Source organism: Canis lupus, chromosome 29 (genome assembly GCF_048164855.1).
Source record: "Canis lupus baileyi chromosome 29, mCanLup2.hap1, whole genome shotgun sequence".
NCBI classification, from domain to species: domain Eukaryota; kingdom Metazoa; phylum Chordata; class Mammalia; order Carnivora; family Canidae; genus Canis; species Canis lupus.
The window spans coordinates 32,737,208-32,752,834 of NC_132866.1; the positions used below are offsets into that span (position 1 = coordinate 32,737,208).

Here is a 15,627-nt window from a genome sequence, read left to right on the forward strand (position 1 = left end):
AGTTCTCAACAGTGTCCCAGAGATGCTTTTATTGGGCCTGCAAAGTCAAAACTATATTCATAGTTTGTCAGTGTATTAACATTAGCTCTCCTAGTGCTGAAGTAACATTAAAAAAACTTAACCTGTGGAATCTGACACTGACTCCAAGTAAATAGCGTCAGAAGTGAATTCAATTGTAGAACACCGCACTGCTGTCAAAAGAATTGGTCACCATGCGGGGGGGGGGGGGGGGGGGGCGGGGCGGGGGGGGGAATCCTACCCAGTTGGTGTCAGAAATATTAAGGAGAGAGAGAAAATAGTAGTTTTTCTCGTAAGGAACATGCTGGAAAACACCTGAAAAGTGTACCACTCAAAAGTGTCAAGGTCATAAAAACAAGGAAAAATCGAGAAATTGTCAAAGTCCACAGAGACAAAGAAACATGGTAACAAAATACAATATGGTATTTTATTTTGGATTGGATCCTGAAACAGTAAAAGGATATAAGTAGGAAAACTGGTGAAATCCAAATGAAATCTGGAGTTTAGTTATCAGCAATATACCAATATAAATTCCTTAGTTTTGACAAAGCCCAGAATAATGCTAGTAGAGTTACCATTAATGAAAAATGAATGAATATACAGGAACACTCTGTATTTTCTTCTCAACCTTTCTATAAATCTAAACTTATTCCAATATAATGTTTATTAAAACAAAAAATGATGAAGTGAAGTAACGATTTCAAGAAAAGCAACTGAATAATTATTGTCAATAATAAAAGTCAATCTTTCAAGGGAAATTGAAATTCAGCAAACTTATAAATGCCACCATATGTTTGACAGTTTTCAATAAATTTTTAGATGAAATCAGTGGTGATATTACTATAATTTTTAAATACTGTATAATAAAATATTACATTTAAATGATCTGCAATATGGTAAACCAGTATGTTCCAAATGATCAATGTATGATATTATGAAACCACATGGGGTAAAAACATCCAAAGTGCAGGAGAGAACAATGGATTTTAATATTGCAGAGTTATATATTTTCAGATTCCACAATATAACTTACCTTTAAGAGACTACCACTTGATAGTTTGAGTGTGACAAAGAATATCCACAAATAACTGAAAAGGCTTTTAAAATGTTCTTCCCTTTACAGAAAGAAAACCACAGGACCAAAATGGAATCATTTAGACCACACAGGGTTTGATAACTAACCTAACTGCAGTTTTAACCTGCCCGAGAAATGTAGTCTTAATCAGACAGGAATTTTCTGGTCATTACCAAATGGGGTAATCTGTCACATGGGCCCTCTCCATTCTTCCCACCTCCATTCCCCAAGGAAAATGAAGTAATAATCCTCATCATAAGACCCTACAAGGGGTCATCCCTAAAGAAAGGCAACTTGGCCTGAAATAATCCTTTCTTTTATTTTGCTAATAATGTCTTGTCCCACCTTTCTTCCTATAAAAAACTTCCATTTTGTAAAGCTCCTCAGAGCTCCTCGGAGCTATGCTGTGAAAGGGATGCTATGCGATTAATAAACTGCTTAATAAAGCCAATTAGACCTTCACAGTTACTCAACTGAATTTTGTTTTTAACACTATCTACATTATCTGTTTAAGGCCAGATTTTCTTCCCAGATATAAACCAAACAACATATAGCAAGAAATTGAAAGCAAGAATAGATATATAATCTAGCCTTTTATTAAGCCAGACTTCAAAGAAGGGGGAAAAAAGGTAAAACAATGCCACTCTTCCCACCAGTTTTTTTTTTTAACAGATTTTTAAAAATACAGTTAACATAAATGTTACTTATGTTAACATGTAATGATTTTACTATTATTATTTTTAAATGAATTAATAAATACTTATACATTTTTCAGTTTTAATTTTGGGTATAGTAATAACTGATAATCATCTTAAGCAAAAATTCTTTGAGGTCTCTAATCACTACAAATCCAAAGGATCTGTGAAACTTAAACACTTGAGAACTGTTGGTCAAATCAATCACTAAAAAACTAAAAGGCATATCTAATAAACTAATAATGGAAATAAAGTGGAGTACTGAAAATACTCACTTAATCCAAAAGAAGGCAGGAAAAGAGGAAAAAAGAAACAAAGGCCAGATGGGACAATTTGAAAAGAAATAGCAAGATGGTAAATTTAAAACAAGTCACATCAATTATGACATTAAATGACACTTATACATAAAAAGCTCAGCATATCAGACAGTATACAATAGATTCAAATACATGTTATATAAGAAACCCACTTTAAAGATGAGTAAAAAAGAATAGAAAAACAAGTATCATGCAACCACTAACTGAAAGCAAGCTTCAGTGGCTAAATTAAAGTCAGACAAAAACTTCATAGGTTGATTCATCAAGAAGACAAAAAAAGCTACATGTGTAGCAAAAGGAAAAACAGCAAAGTAGATTGTGGTGATTTTATTATTCCTCTTTCAGTAATTCACAGAATAAACAGAAAATCAGCAAATTATACAGGACTTGAAAAACACTATCTAGTAAGACCTAATTGACATTTATATAACTCACTGCCAAAATCTGCAGAATGCACAATCTTTTCAAGTGCAGAAGGAATATTCACTAAAACAAGCTCTGTCTGACACATAAAACAAGTCTCAAATTAAAAAAGACTGTAATTGCATAATGTATATTATATGACCGTAACAGAATTAAATTAGAAATCATTTACAGAAACTTATCTGGCAAATTGTGAAATATTAGAAAATTAAAATGATAAACTTCTAAATAATCATTAGTAAAAGAAATAAAGAAAAAGAGAAAACATTTGAAATGAAAATACTGAAACTTGTGGAATACAGCTAAAGCATGGCTAGAGGGAAATTTATACCTTAATAACATCTGTTGTTTCCTGATTTGTTAATTTTAGCCATTCTGACTGGTGTGAGGCAGTATCTCATTGTGGTTTTGATTTGTATTTCCCTGATGCAGAGTGATGTTGAACATTTTTTCATGTGTCTGTTGGTTGTTTGTATGTCTTCTTTGGAGAAATGTCTGTTCACGTATCTCTGCCCATTTTGATTGGATTATTTGTTCTTTGGGTATTGAGTTTGATAAGTTCTTCATAGATTTTGATTATTAACTGAAAGGAACTATTTTGAAATAACTAGAGCATCTGTTTTCCTTAAAAAGGTTCGTTCTCAGAAGAAACTATTTTATCAGAGAGTAATCTGTTGGGGTTTTATCAAAGCCTAATTTACCTGGGGGGAAGGAAACACCCAACTTCAGCCCACTCTAGCCATCCTCTCCCACCTAAGGGGAGATGGAGACTAAGACATACTGGTAAAGTTCACAATCCAAAGACACAAAATCATCAAAAGACTGAGGTTTAATCATAAGAGTATAGAACTTTCCCTCCCCAAGCCACCTTACTACTATATTACTAAGGGTCTATTTATCTATTTACTATAGTTCCTTTTACTCAGCACATTGTGTCCATCTTTCAATAAAAAGTTGTAAGGCATAATAAAAAGCAAAAAACAGTTTAAAGAAACTGAATGAGCATCAGAATCAGAGTCAGATATGGCAGGAATGTTAGAACTAGTAGACAAAGAATTTTTAAATACAATGATTGATATGTAAAGGTATTAATGAAAAAAGTAAACATGCAAGAACAGATGGACAATATAAGAGAAAGAGAAATCTTAAGAATGAAAAAATGTGAAAGATAAAAAAATAAACCTACAACAGAAATGAAGAGTGCATTTTCTTAAAGATTTTATTTATCCATTCATGAAAGAAACAGAGAGGCAGAGACATAAGCAGAGGGAGAAGCAGGCTCCCCATAAGGAACCTGATGTGGGACTCGATCACAGGACCCTGGGATCATGACCTGAGCCAAAGGAAGATGCTCAACCACTGAGCCACTCAGGTATCCCCGAAGAATGCTTTTAATAGGCTCATTAGTAGATAGGACTATCTACCAGCTGAGAAAAGAATCTCTGAGCTTAAAGATATCTCAATAGAAACCTCTAAAACTGACATAGAGAACAGACTAGGGGAAAAAAAAAAAAAAGAGTATCCAAGGACTATGGGACAACTACAAAAGTATTTATGTGTAATGGAATATTAAAAGGAGCAAATTTCCCCAAATTAATGTCAACCACCAAACTACAGATCATCAAACAGAATAAAGGCCCCCCCCTAAAAAAAAAAACTATGCTTAGGCAGATCATATTTAAATTGCAAAAAAACAAAGATAAAGAAAAAAATCTTGAAAGAAGCCACGGAAGGAAAAAATAATCTCTTTCCCTATAGAGAAGCCAAGATAAGAATTACATTCAACTTCTCAGAAACCATACAAGAAGAAACAAGAAACATTTAAAGTGTTGAAAGAAAAAAATGCAATGACCTGAAATTTTGTATTTTGTGAAATGATCCTTCAAAAGGAAATTATTATTATTATTATTATTATTTTAAAGATTTTATTTATTTATCCATGAGATACAGAGAGAGAGTCAGAGAGAGAAGCAGGCTCCTCCCAGGGAGCCCGATGTGGAACTAAATCCCAGGACAGGGATCATGCCCTGAGCCGAAGGCAGACGCTCAACCGCTGAGCCACCCAGGCATCCCTCAAAAGCAAATTAAATAAATATAAAAATAAAGATTAAAAGAAAATTGAAGGGATCTGCTACCTAGATCTGCCTTGCAAGAAATGTTAAAAGAAGCTCTTTAGAGAGGAGGAAAATCATATAGGTCAAAAACTTTTTTTGAATACAAAGAAAGGAAGAGCATCAGGAAGAAACATATAAAGGTAAAATAAAGGTTTTTATTTTTATTATTCTTAACTGATCTAATAGATAACAGTTGGTTCAAAATAATGATATATTCAATTACAAATGCATTTATATATATATGTGTGTGTGTGTGTGTGTGTGTATGTGTATATACATACATCCATAATTATACGTGCTTACATACAAGTGAAATGAATGACAGCAAGGATACAGGGGATGGAAGGGGGGAATTTGTGTCTTTAAAGATTTTTATTTGAGAGAGAGAAAGAGAGATGCACAGTGGGAAGGGGCAGAGGAAGACAGAGAAGCAGACTCCTAGTTGAGCAGGAAGCCTGATGCAGGGCTCAATCCCAGGACCCAGGGATCATAACCCAAGCCAAAATCAGATGCTTAACTGACTAAGCCACCTAGACACCCTGGGAATTTTTTACTATAAGGTACTCGCAGTTCCTGTGAAATAGTATAAGTTATTTGAAAATGAATTTGGATTAGCTGTAAATGAAATCATATTGCAAACTCTAGGACAAACACTAATGAAATTTTTAAAGGAAGTATAACTGATATGCTAAGACTAGAAATTAGAATAAATTTTTTTATTAAAACAACAAAGGGCAGCAAAAGATTAGAAGACAAAAAGAAGTATGAAGAACAAGATACTAATCCAAACAACATCGACAATCATTTCAAATATGAATGGTCTAAATATACCAAAAAAAGAAGTGGGATCGGGCAGCCTGGGTGGCTCAGCAGTTTAGCGTGGGGTTTAGCCCAAGGCATGATCCTCGGGACCCAGGATAGATTTCCCACGTCAGGCTCCCTGCATGGAGCCTGCTTCTCCCTCTGCCTGTGTCTCTGCCTCTCTCTCTCTCTCTCTGTCTCTCATGAATAAATAAAATCTTAAAAAAAATAAAGAAGTGGGATCAAAAAATAAGAGCTAACAATGTCTACAAGAAATCTACTTAAATATAAAGACATTTATAAATTAAATGTAAAGGGACAGAAAAAGACATACCATGCTAAGACATAAAGTAGAAATAGCTATATTAATTTCAGAAAGAGCAAACTTCAGAGAAAGAAAAGTTATCAGGGATATAAAAAAGAGGCATTATATAATGGTAAAGGGGTCAATATTCCAAGAAGACATAAAAATCCTTAATGTGTATGCACTGAACAATAGATATCAAAATTTTGAAGCAAAAAGTGAAAAAACTATAGGAGAAAACAGATGAATCCACTATTATATGTAGAGGCTCCAAACCCCACTATCAGAATTGACAGACCCAGGAGGCAGAAAAATCAATGAAGACACAGCTTCCAGTTAGGCTAAGAAAAAAGAAAAGAGAAAGAGACAAAAACTACAAATATCAGAAATCAAAGATGGAACATCACTACAGATCTGATGGTCATTAAAGGAATATTATGAACAACCAGATGCCCATAAATTTGGTAACTCAGATGTAATGGATCAATTTTTTAAAGATACAATCTGCTAAAACTCATAAGAAATAGATAATCTGAAAAGCTTATTATCTGTTTAAAAAAACTCAATCAGCCTAATAACTCTGGAAAGAAAAGAAAGAAGGAAAGGAAGGAGAAGCAAGAGAAAAGAAGGCAAGGAAAGAGAGAAGGAGGACTGAATCAGTAATTACCTTCCAAAACAGAAAGCACCTGGCTCAGATGGCTTCACTGGTGAATTCTACCAAACATATAAGGAAGAAATTATACCAATTTTCTAATCTCTTCCAGAAGACAGAAGAAGGAGTATTACTGGGATCCCTGGGTGGCGCAGTGGTTTAGCGCCTGCCTTTGGCCCAGGGCGCGATCCTGGAGACCCGGGATCGAATCCCACGTCGGGCTCCTGGTGCATGGAGCCTGCTTCTCCATCAGCCTATGTCTCTGCCTCTCTCTCTCTCTCTCTCTCTCTCTCTCTCTCTCTCTGTGACTATCATAAATAAATAAATTTTTTTTAAAAAAGGAGTATTACTTCCTAACTTAATCTATGAAGCCAGCATTATCCTAATATCAAAACATGCAAAAAGACACCATAAGAAAATTATAGACCAATAACTCACATGAATATTGATGCAAATATCCTCCATGAAATATTAGCAAATTGAATCCAACAATGTCTAAAAAGGATTATACACAACAACCAAGGGGAATTTATTTACCCCAGGTATGCAAGGCTGACTGACTCAACATTTTAGAGTCAATTAATATAATCCATCATATCAACAGGCTAAAGAGAAACCAAATGATCATATAAATACAGAAAAAGTATTTGACAAAATTCAACACGTTCCTAACAAAAACTCAGTAAACTAGGAATTAAAGGATACTTTCTCAACCTGATAAATAATATCTACTAAAAATCTGTAGCTAGTAATAGCACAGTGACAGGTGGTAGCTATACTATGGTGAGCACAGCATAACATAACTATCAATTCATTATGTTGAACACTTGAAACTAATGTAACATTGTGTCAACTATATTGCAATAAAAATAAATTTAAAAAATAAAATTTAAAAAGAAAAAAGTTATCCCAAAGAAATGATCAGAGATATAATGGAACAACACACACACACACACACACACACACACACACACACACACTTTTTAAATAATAGCAAAAAAAAAAAAATCTGGACCTAGTATATCTAATGGTGAGAAACTCAAAGTTTTGTTACTACAATCAAGAACACAAGTATATATCCCCTCCCACCATTGCCTGTCAACATTAAATAGAAGTCCTACTTCATGCAATAAAACAAGAAAAGGAAATAAAAAGTATACTGATAGAGAAGGAAAAAATAAAAACTCTCTTTGTTTGCAGATGCCATGATTATCATTGTAGAAAATCTGAACAAATCAACAAACTCCTGGAACTAACAAGAGATTATAGCAAGGTTGCAGGATATAAGGAAAGCCAATTGCTTTCCTATTTGTCAGCAATAAACATATGGAATTTGAAATTTAAAATGCATTTATACATAAGCATCCAAAAGAATGATATAGGCATAAATCTAACAAAATATGTACATGATCTACAAGTGGAAATCTATAAAACTCTGTTGAAAGATATCAAAAAGAACAAAATAAATGGGGAGATACGATATGTTTTTAGTCAGGAAGAGTCAGTATTGACAAGAGGTCAGTTCTTCTCAAATTTATTAATTCAACATAATCTCAATCAAAATACTAGGAAGTTATTTTGTGGGTATTAACAAAGTGATTCTAAAGTTTATAGATAGAGGCAAAAGACCCAGAATAGCAAACTTAATATTGAAGGAGACAAATAAAGGTAGAAGATTGATACTACCTGTCTTCAAGACTTACTATAAAACTGCAATAATCAAGATAGTGTGGTGCTGACAAAAGAAAAGACAAATATATCAATGGGACAGAACAGACAGCTTAGAAATAGACCCACATAAATACAGTCAACTAGTCTTTGACAAAAGAGCAAAGGCAACAAAATCAAACAAAGACAGTCTTGTCAACAAACGGTGAATAACTGGACATCCACATGCAAAAAAAATGAATTTAGATAAAGACTTTTATCATTCATAAAAATTAACTCAATAGGGAAGCCTGGGTGGCTCAGTGGTTGAGTGTCTGCCTTTGGCTCAGGGCAAAGGGTCCTGGAATCAAGTCCCACATCAGGTTCCTTGCAGGGAGCCCGCTCCTCCCTCTGCGTCTCTCATGAATAAATAAATTAAAATCTTAAAAAAAAAAAAAAAAAAACTCAATAGACGTTAAAAAAAAACAACAACAAAAAATACCCAACTATAAAACTCCTAGAAGACAGGAGAAAACCTAAATGACCTTGGTCATGATGATAATTTTTCTGTAACACCAAAAGAACAATCCATGAAAGAAATCAGTGAGAAACAGAACTTGATTAAAATGAAAAACTTCTGCTTTGTTAAAGATGCTATAAGAAAATGAGAAGACAAGCCACAAACTGGCAGGAAATACTTGCAAAAAATGTATCTGATACAGAACTATTAGACAAAATATACAAAAAACTCTTAAAAGTCTACTGAGTTCTGTTCTTCTTATACATATATATGAAAAATTTACCTATTTATAGAGAAAGTGTGAACAAGCAAGTGTGGGAGATGCAGAGGGAAAGGAAGAGAATCTCTAGTAGACTCCCTCCCTACTTATCAGCACAGAGCCCAACATAGGGCTCAATCTGACGAATGAGATGACCTGAGCCAAAATCAAAAGTTGGACACTTAATTGACTGAGCCACCGAGATGCCTTGTCCTTACTGTTATAAAATGAACAATCCAGTTAAAAAATGGCAAAAGATCTGAAGAGATACCTTATTAAAGAAGATATATAGTAAACATAAGATGCTCCACCTCATATGTTAATAGGGAATTGAAAGTTAAAACAACAATAGGATACTACTACATGCCTATTAGAATGCCCAAAATCCAAAACACTGACAACACCAAATGCCGATGAGGATGAGGAGCAATAGAATTCTCATTTACTGCTGATGGGAATGAAAAATGGTACATCCACTTTGGAATACAGTTTAGCTATTTATTATAAAACTAAACATATCTTTACAATATGATCCAGCAATCAGAATCCTTGGCATTTACCCAAATGAAATGAAAACTTATATCCATAAAAAAATTGCAGATGTTTATAGCAGCTTTATTCATTAATGAATAAAGTGAAATTATGATACTATAGTGTCATTATACATTTGTCAAACTCTTCAAATGTACACAACGCCAGGAGTATACCCTAATGTAAACTATGGACTTTGGATGATTATGATGTGTCAGTGTAGATTCACTGATTGTTAACAAAGGTACAAAACAGTGGTATAGGAAATCAACAGCATGGAAGTTTGTGCCTGTGTGGGACAGGAGGTATACAGAAATTCTCTATACTTTTTGCTCAATTTTGTTATGAATCCAAAAATACTCTAAAGAAGTTTATCAATTAGGGACACCTGGGTGGCTCAGTGGTTGAGCATCTGCCTTTGGCTCAGGGCATGATCCTGCGTCTGGGGATCGAGCCCCACATTGGGCTCCCTGCATGAAGCCTGCTTCTCTCTCTGCCTGTGTGTGTCTCTGACTCTCTCTCTCTCTAATGAATAAATAAATAAATCTTTAAAAAATATATATATGCAAATCAAATCCAGCAACATACAAAATGAATGATGACTTTGACTAATTGCGAGTTTATCCCAGGAATGAAAAGTTGATTTAATAATCAAAAACGGTTTTTTTTTTAAAAAATATTTTATTTATATATTCATGAGAGATAGAGAGAGAGGTACAGACACAGGCAGAGGGAGAAGCAGGCTCCATTCCATGCAGGGAGCCTGACATGGGACTTGATCCCAGATCTCCAGAACCACACCTTGAGCTGAAGGTGGCGCCAAACCGCTGAGCCACCCGGGCTGCCCCCAAAAATGTTTTCAACTTAATAAGAAAAATGGCCAAAACAGACGGCATCTGAGCTCTGCTCATCTTAAAGGAAGAAAAAACTAGATAGCTAGTACCATCAGGTACCTGAGAGACATAAATTAAAATCTCTCAAGGATGATAGCCTTCAAGTTGTTTTCTATATATATGTTCCAAATATTATATCCAATACCCAAGCAAAGGTAACTAGGCATGCAGAGATAAAGTAGCATCTAACAAAAACTAGCAGAGGGGCATCTGGGAGGCTCAGTTGGTTAGGCCCCCAACTCTTGAATTTAAGCTCAGGTCAACTCTTGATTTTAGCTCAGGTCATAAGTTGGGAGCCTCATGTGGAACTTGGCACCCGGAAAGGAGTCTGCTTGAGATTCTCTCTCCTTTTCCCTCTGCCCCTCCCCCTATTCATACCTGCTTTCTCTCTCTCTCTCTCTCTCTCTCTCTCTCTCGCACGCTCGCGCGAGTAAATTAATCTTAAAAAAAAAACTAGCAGAAATAATTTTCAATATAAACAGACCTACAGGGATCCCTGGGTGGCGCAGCAGTTTAGCGCCTGCCTTTGGCCCAGGGTGCGATCCTGGAGACCCGGGATCGAATCCCACATCGGGCTCCCGGTGCATGGAGCCTGCTTCTCCCTCTGCCTGTGTCTCTGCCTCTCTCTCTCTCTCTCTCTCTCTCTCTGTGTGTGACTATCATAAATAAATTTAAAAAAATAAAAAAAACAGACCTACAGAATTTGCAGACACTGGAGTTATCAGACACAGGCTATGAAACAACTATACTTACTATGTTTAAGGAGATAAAGGCCAAGCTTGAAATTTCAGCAGGGAACTGTAAACTGTAAAAAGTGATATAGCAGATTTGAAAAAGAGCCAACTAGAAACACAAGAATTGAAAAACACAAATCTGACATTAGGAACTCAATGTATGGGGCTGTATTTTTAACACATTCTCTAGGTAATCCACTGTATTTAGCAACCAGAATCATAGACTATTACAATAAATCTTAATATCCTTGTTTGCCAACCCACTCTTTTCTAATTTAGTTTATATAATACCTCCAGAATTACTTTTCTAATATATGAATTTGATGTCTCAGTACCTTATTTAAAAGTATTTTGGATAAAACCCAACTCTCTAATCTTGTGGCTAATGACCTTTCACCATCTATCCTATATCCCTGATATACTGGCCTACTAACTAAACAAATCTTGTTGATTCCTGCTTGCTTGTTCAATTTCCTCTTTCTGGAATGGCCTTCCCCATCATGTCTACCTTATAAACTCCTACTAGTTAGCATACTTCAGAAGACAATATGAAAGAATAGTACTTTCTTTCATATGTGTACTCTTCATACTTTGTTGACAAAGTACTACAGCACTCAAAATCATTAAAATTATATATAAAGCTTTGCCTTGCCTCATAGTTATACTAGAATAATTCAAAGACTAGGACTCATATTTATTTACATCCCAAGAACTCAAGCCATACCTATTATATAATACATGTCAATGTATGTTGAATTATGCATTTATTGAAACAAAAGCCAGACAATCTTAGAGAAGAATCTTAGAATCTGTTCAAGAATTTTATCCTTCAATTTCTGCTAGAGAAAAGGCTTAGAGTTTGCTAACATGAAGTCACATGGTGAGCTGGTAGCAGAATGGTATTCTGCGACACTTTGATGCTGTGGGCCCTGTAGCTAAAGATACCTACCAGAAAGAAGGTGACTAGGACGGCAATGTGAGAAAAGATCAGACTATGGGTTCAAAGGGAGGGTGGCCAGAGTCTTTGAATAGCTTCTTAAAGAAGTAAAATACTGAACTGGGGAGAAGAAAGAATAAAATAGGAGCTTCTCTTCCAAAGATAACATGAAAACCAAAAGAGCCTGACATAAACCTACTTGACTTTGAATTTCAATAGACAGTGAGAACACCTCTCCTAAAGGAGTTAATGTTAAAGCTGCATCAATAAGTAAACCCTCATATTTCTATATGCTATGAATAGTTTATAGATAGCCAGAATATTATTTCAGAAATGGAAGTAACTCCCCATGTAGACAGACCTCCCTACCACCTCAAGACCATGCCTGCCCAAGATAAAGAGGCTCTCTTACACAACTTGATCCAAAAGCCAGGGAAACCATCAAGCTTGGAGCAGAGAGGATAAAGCCAATTATGATGCCTTTACTGACTCTAAATTTTATTCCAGAGTCTGTGAATCAGGAGAAATAAAATCCATCGCATAACTAAACCTTAAATGATACCTTGGGACAAAACATTTCATGACCCTTTGGCATACAGGAATACCTTAGTAAACTTCATTTTGGTATAGTTATTAGAACAATTTTGTTTGTTTCATCTAATTTGATGCCTAATGTAATATTCAAGTCTAACATAAAGACAAAATAAAACTTTTAATATAACTTTGACACAAACTGAATTTACAGAATCAAATAACAAGTAGTCAGTATTTTCAGACTATAACCCTTTTCCAAGTCTCTGTCTCTGAGATCAAAAAAACTTTCCTCCAAATCCTGCACAGTTCAATTTGTGAGAATTTTCTGCTTTTATTCTTTTAGTTTTCTTCAACTAAAGTAAGCTTTCTCTTAAGGCTTATACTTTTCTCCTCTCCAAGAAGCACAGGCTGAGCTATTATGAATGCCTTTCTCAGACCATACAAATTAACTTCTATGAAATCAGTTTATTAACAATGAGGAAGAAAGACAATAATTTATCATTAACTATAAAACAAAGAACACACATGCAGCTGGAAAGGTAGTTACTGACTACCTTCTCAAGGTGACATTACCTAGGTAAACAAAAGTGAAAATGAAACACACAAGGGTGTAACAATTTTAAGGACTCTTCAAAAATAAATTCTGAACATAGTCTAGCCCCTCCACAATTTAACCACAAATAAGGAAGTAGGTACTTTTTGCACTACTCAAATTTTACACTGAAGGTACCTATATTTAAGCATAATTAAAGCCAACAAACTGTTTTCAAGTATTCTAATGCTGCACACACCAATCAAGTTATTAACCACAATATTAAACTCTAACACCTTCACAATGTTGTATATTTAAGTATTGCTCACAAAGCACACATATTCTAGTCCTTTTCATAATGTTATTGTTCCTGCAGTAAAACATTTCAAAGGCAATGGCTTAACTGAGGAAAGTGACCTACTCTTTTAGATTTTTAATACATTTTGAAGTGCTCAGATTAAGAGTTCAGTTAGTATCTTAAAACTTTTTTTCCCTTACCTGTCAAAAGCTTTGTGAAAGTGATTCAACCTCTCAACTGAAACTTCACTCAGAAAAAGGAGTGATGAAAAACTGGAAACATCATCTAAGTACTATAACCTCATTCGCTTATTTCAAGATGCCAATATAAAAACAGTATCCAGCAAAAAAAAATCTGTCAGTTTGACATAAATAGGGTATATTCAATCTAGATTGCAATCATGTTACAATTATACATAACATGGCTTATTTGTAATCATTCTTACTTGCAGTTTGGAGGTCATAAGACAATGTAGCTACACTCCAACTTTGGCCAATTAATTTAGAAAAACCAAAAACTTAGGTCAATTGAATACAATATAACTGAAATACTATTTATAATTAATAGATGCAATTCTTAATATGGCTCACCAACTGGTTCAAAAGGCCACAAGCAGGAATTTCACACCTGCAAGAGAACACATGTGATAATCCTCATAAAATAATATTATGAATATTCATATGATTTGGGAATTGATTCAAGTTAAATGCCAAACATAAGTTTGACTTTGCTGTTACCCTAAAATGATTTTTATGTTGCTTTATCCTAACATGAAAGCACTATAATTGATCAGAACTTTAATAAATTTACTATAATAAAAATTTAAAAAATAACCTACAAATATCTTCCACTTATGAACTTCATGTATCTCTGAAAAGCCAAGGGTGCAAAACATGTAAATATAAATAAAGCAAAAAAAATTATATAGAGTAATATCCTGTACTTAAAATTAATTATAAAAATATAGATAACACCACATATGTAAAAATATACACATACAATTATATGTGCTTCCACACAAAAAGTGAATTTTAAAAGGCCTAAAAATGTGAGGGGGAAGTGAAATGAAACATATCTTCCTATAATGTTTTATACTTTATAGAGAATGCAATCATGTGTTAATTGTGTAATTAATAATTTAGGAAAAAAGTTTATAAATAAAATCTTACTTTTCCATACAGTTACTTTATAATCTTATAGATCTTTCCACTAAAAAGAAAATTCTGGCCCAATAATATAATCATACTTAAGAATATATCAACTCCTTTCTGAATATCTGCTTTAAAAAATTATTATCCTATGAGATACTACTCCTCCTCTAATCTCTCAGTAAAACTTACTATTATGCCAATCAAAAAGCAAGTAAGGAATCCTTTTTTTTTTTTTTTTTTTTTTTGCAAGTAAGGAATCCTTAGAAAGCCCAGCAGAATGTACTTTTGTTTTGTACTTTTAGCACTGCCTCACTTTTTCAGGTACTTTTACACTGGAATTACTAAGCAACCTTCATTTTCTATAGCCTGAATAGCATAAAGCCCTGCCCTAAAACATGAAAGATGTGTTCTGAGGAGCCTGGGTGGCTCGGCCCATTAAGCATCTGCCTTCAGCTCAGGTCATGATCCCAGAGTTCTAGGATCAAATTCTGTGTTGGGCTCCCTGCCTAGTAGGGAATATGCTTCTCCCTCTCCCTCTGCTCCTCCCAGCACCCTCCCTCTCCCTGCTCCTGCTCTCTCTCTCTCAAATAAATAAATTAAATATTTTTTTAAAAAAAGAAAATAAAGACATGCCCTAACATTCCTCACGTCTTTACTGGTAATACTTTCACTTTTTATTTCTGACTCTGAACATATAGCATTCATTCAAAAGGAGTAAATGGTAAAGGATCTCAAATATACTTTTATATTCATTAATATTTTACAGTTTAAAAGTCAGGGCTGTGGAAACAACAGAGACACAAAGTTATAAATTTGCTGTTACTATTAAAAGAAAATCATGCCCACTTTGAAAATGACAACTGCAGGAAAAAGGGGAGCGAAGTCAGACAAATGAGGATGAGAGAACATACACAGAAATAGGGAAAGAAAAAGCAGACAGGGAGATGCAGAAATAGGTTCCATCCAAAGGGAGATTACATATTTTGAGGGTGGAAAAGGATCAGAAGAAAAAAGACTTCACTATCTACCAGACCTCCCAGCAAACAAACAATCATGGAAAAGGCACCAAAATACACACTAGTACCTCCACATTGCTGGAACATTCAAAAACTAAAAGTAGCAGGTAGGAGATAACATCATTTGTAAAAGGCCAGACAAAGGACTATAGAGGAGAGCAACTGCATTTAAACTC

General features: G+C 34.5%; 1 protein-coding gene across 6 annotated transcripts in view; it reads right to left on the minus strand.

The window, feature by feature from the left end:
• The window catches only part of TBC1D12 (TBC1 domain family member 12), a 121,681-nt gene that overhangs the window by 45,296 nt on the left and 60,758 nt on the right, over positions 1-15,627 (minus strand). For 2 of the 6 annotated variants that reach the window (XM_072805996.1, XM_072805998.1), the window contains one exon: positions 13,875-13,911. The exons of 3 other annotated variants lie outside the window; for them this stretch is intronic. The gene's annotated coding sequence lies outside the window, so the exon portion shown is untranslated. Of the gene's footprint in view, positions 1-11,002; positions 11,055-13,874; positions 13,912-15,627 lie in introns of all 6 variants that reach the window. One more of the 6 variants, XM_072805997.1, reaches the window with a different exon arrangement.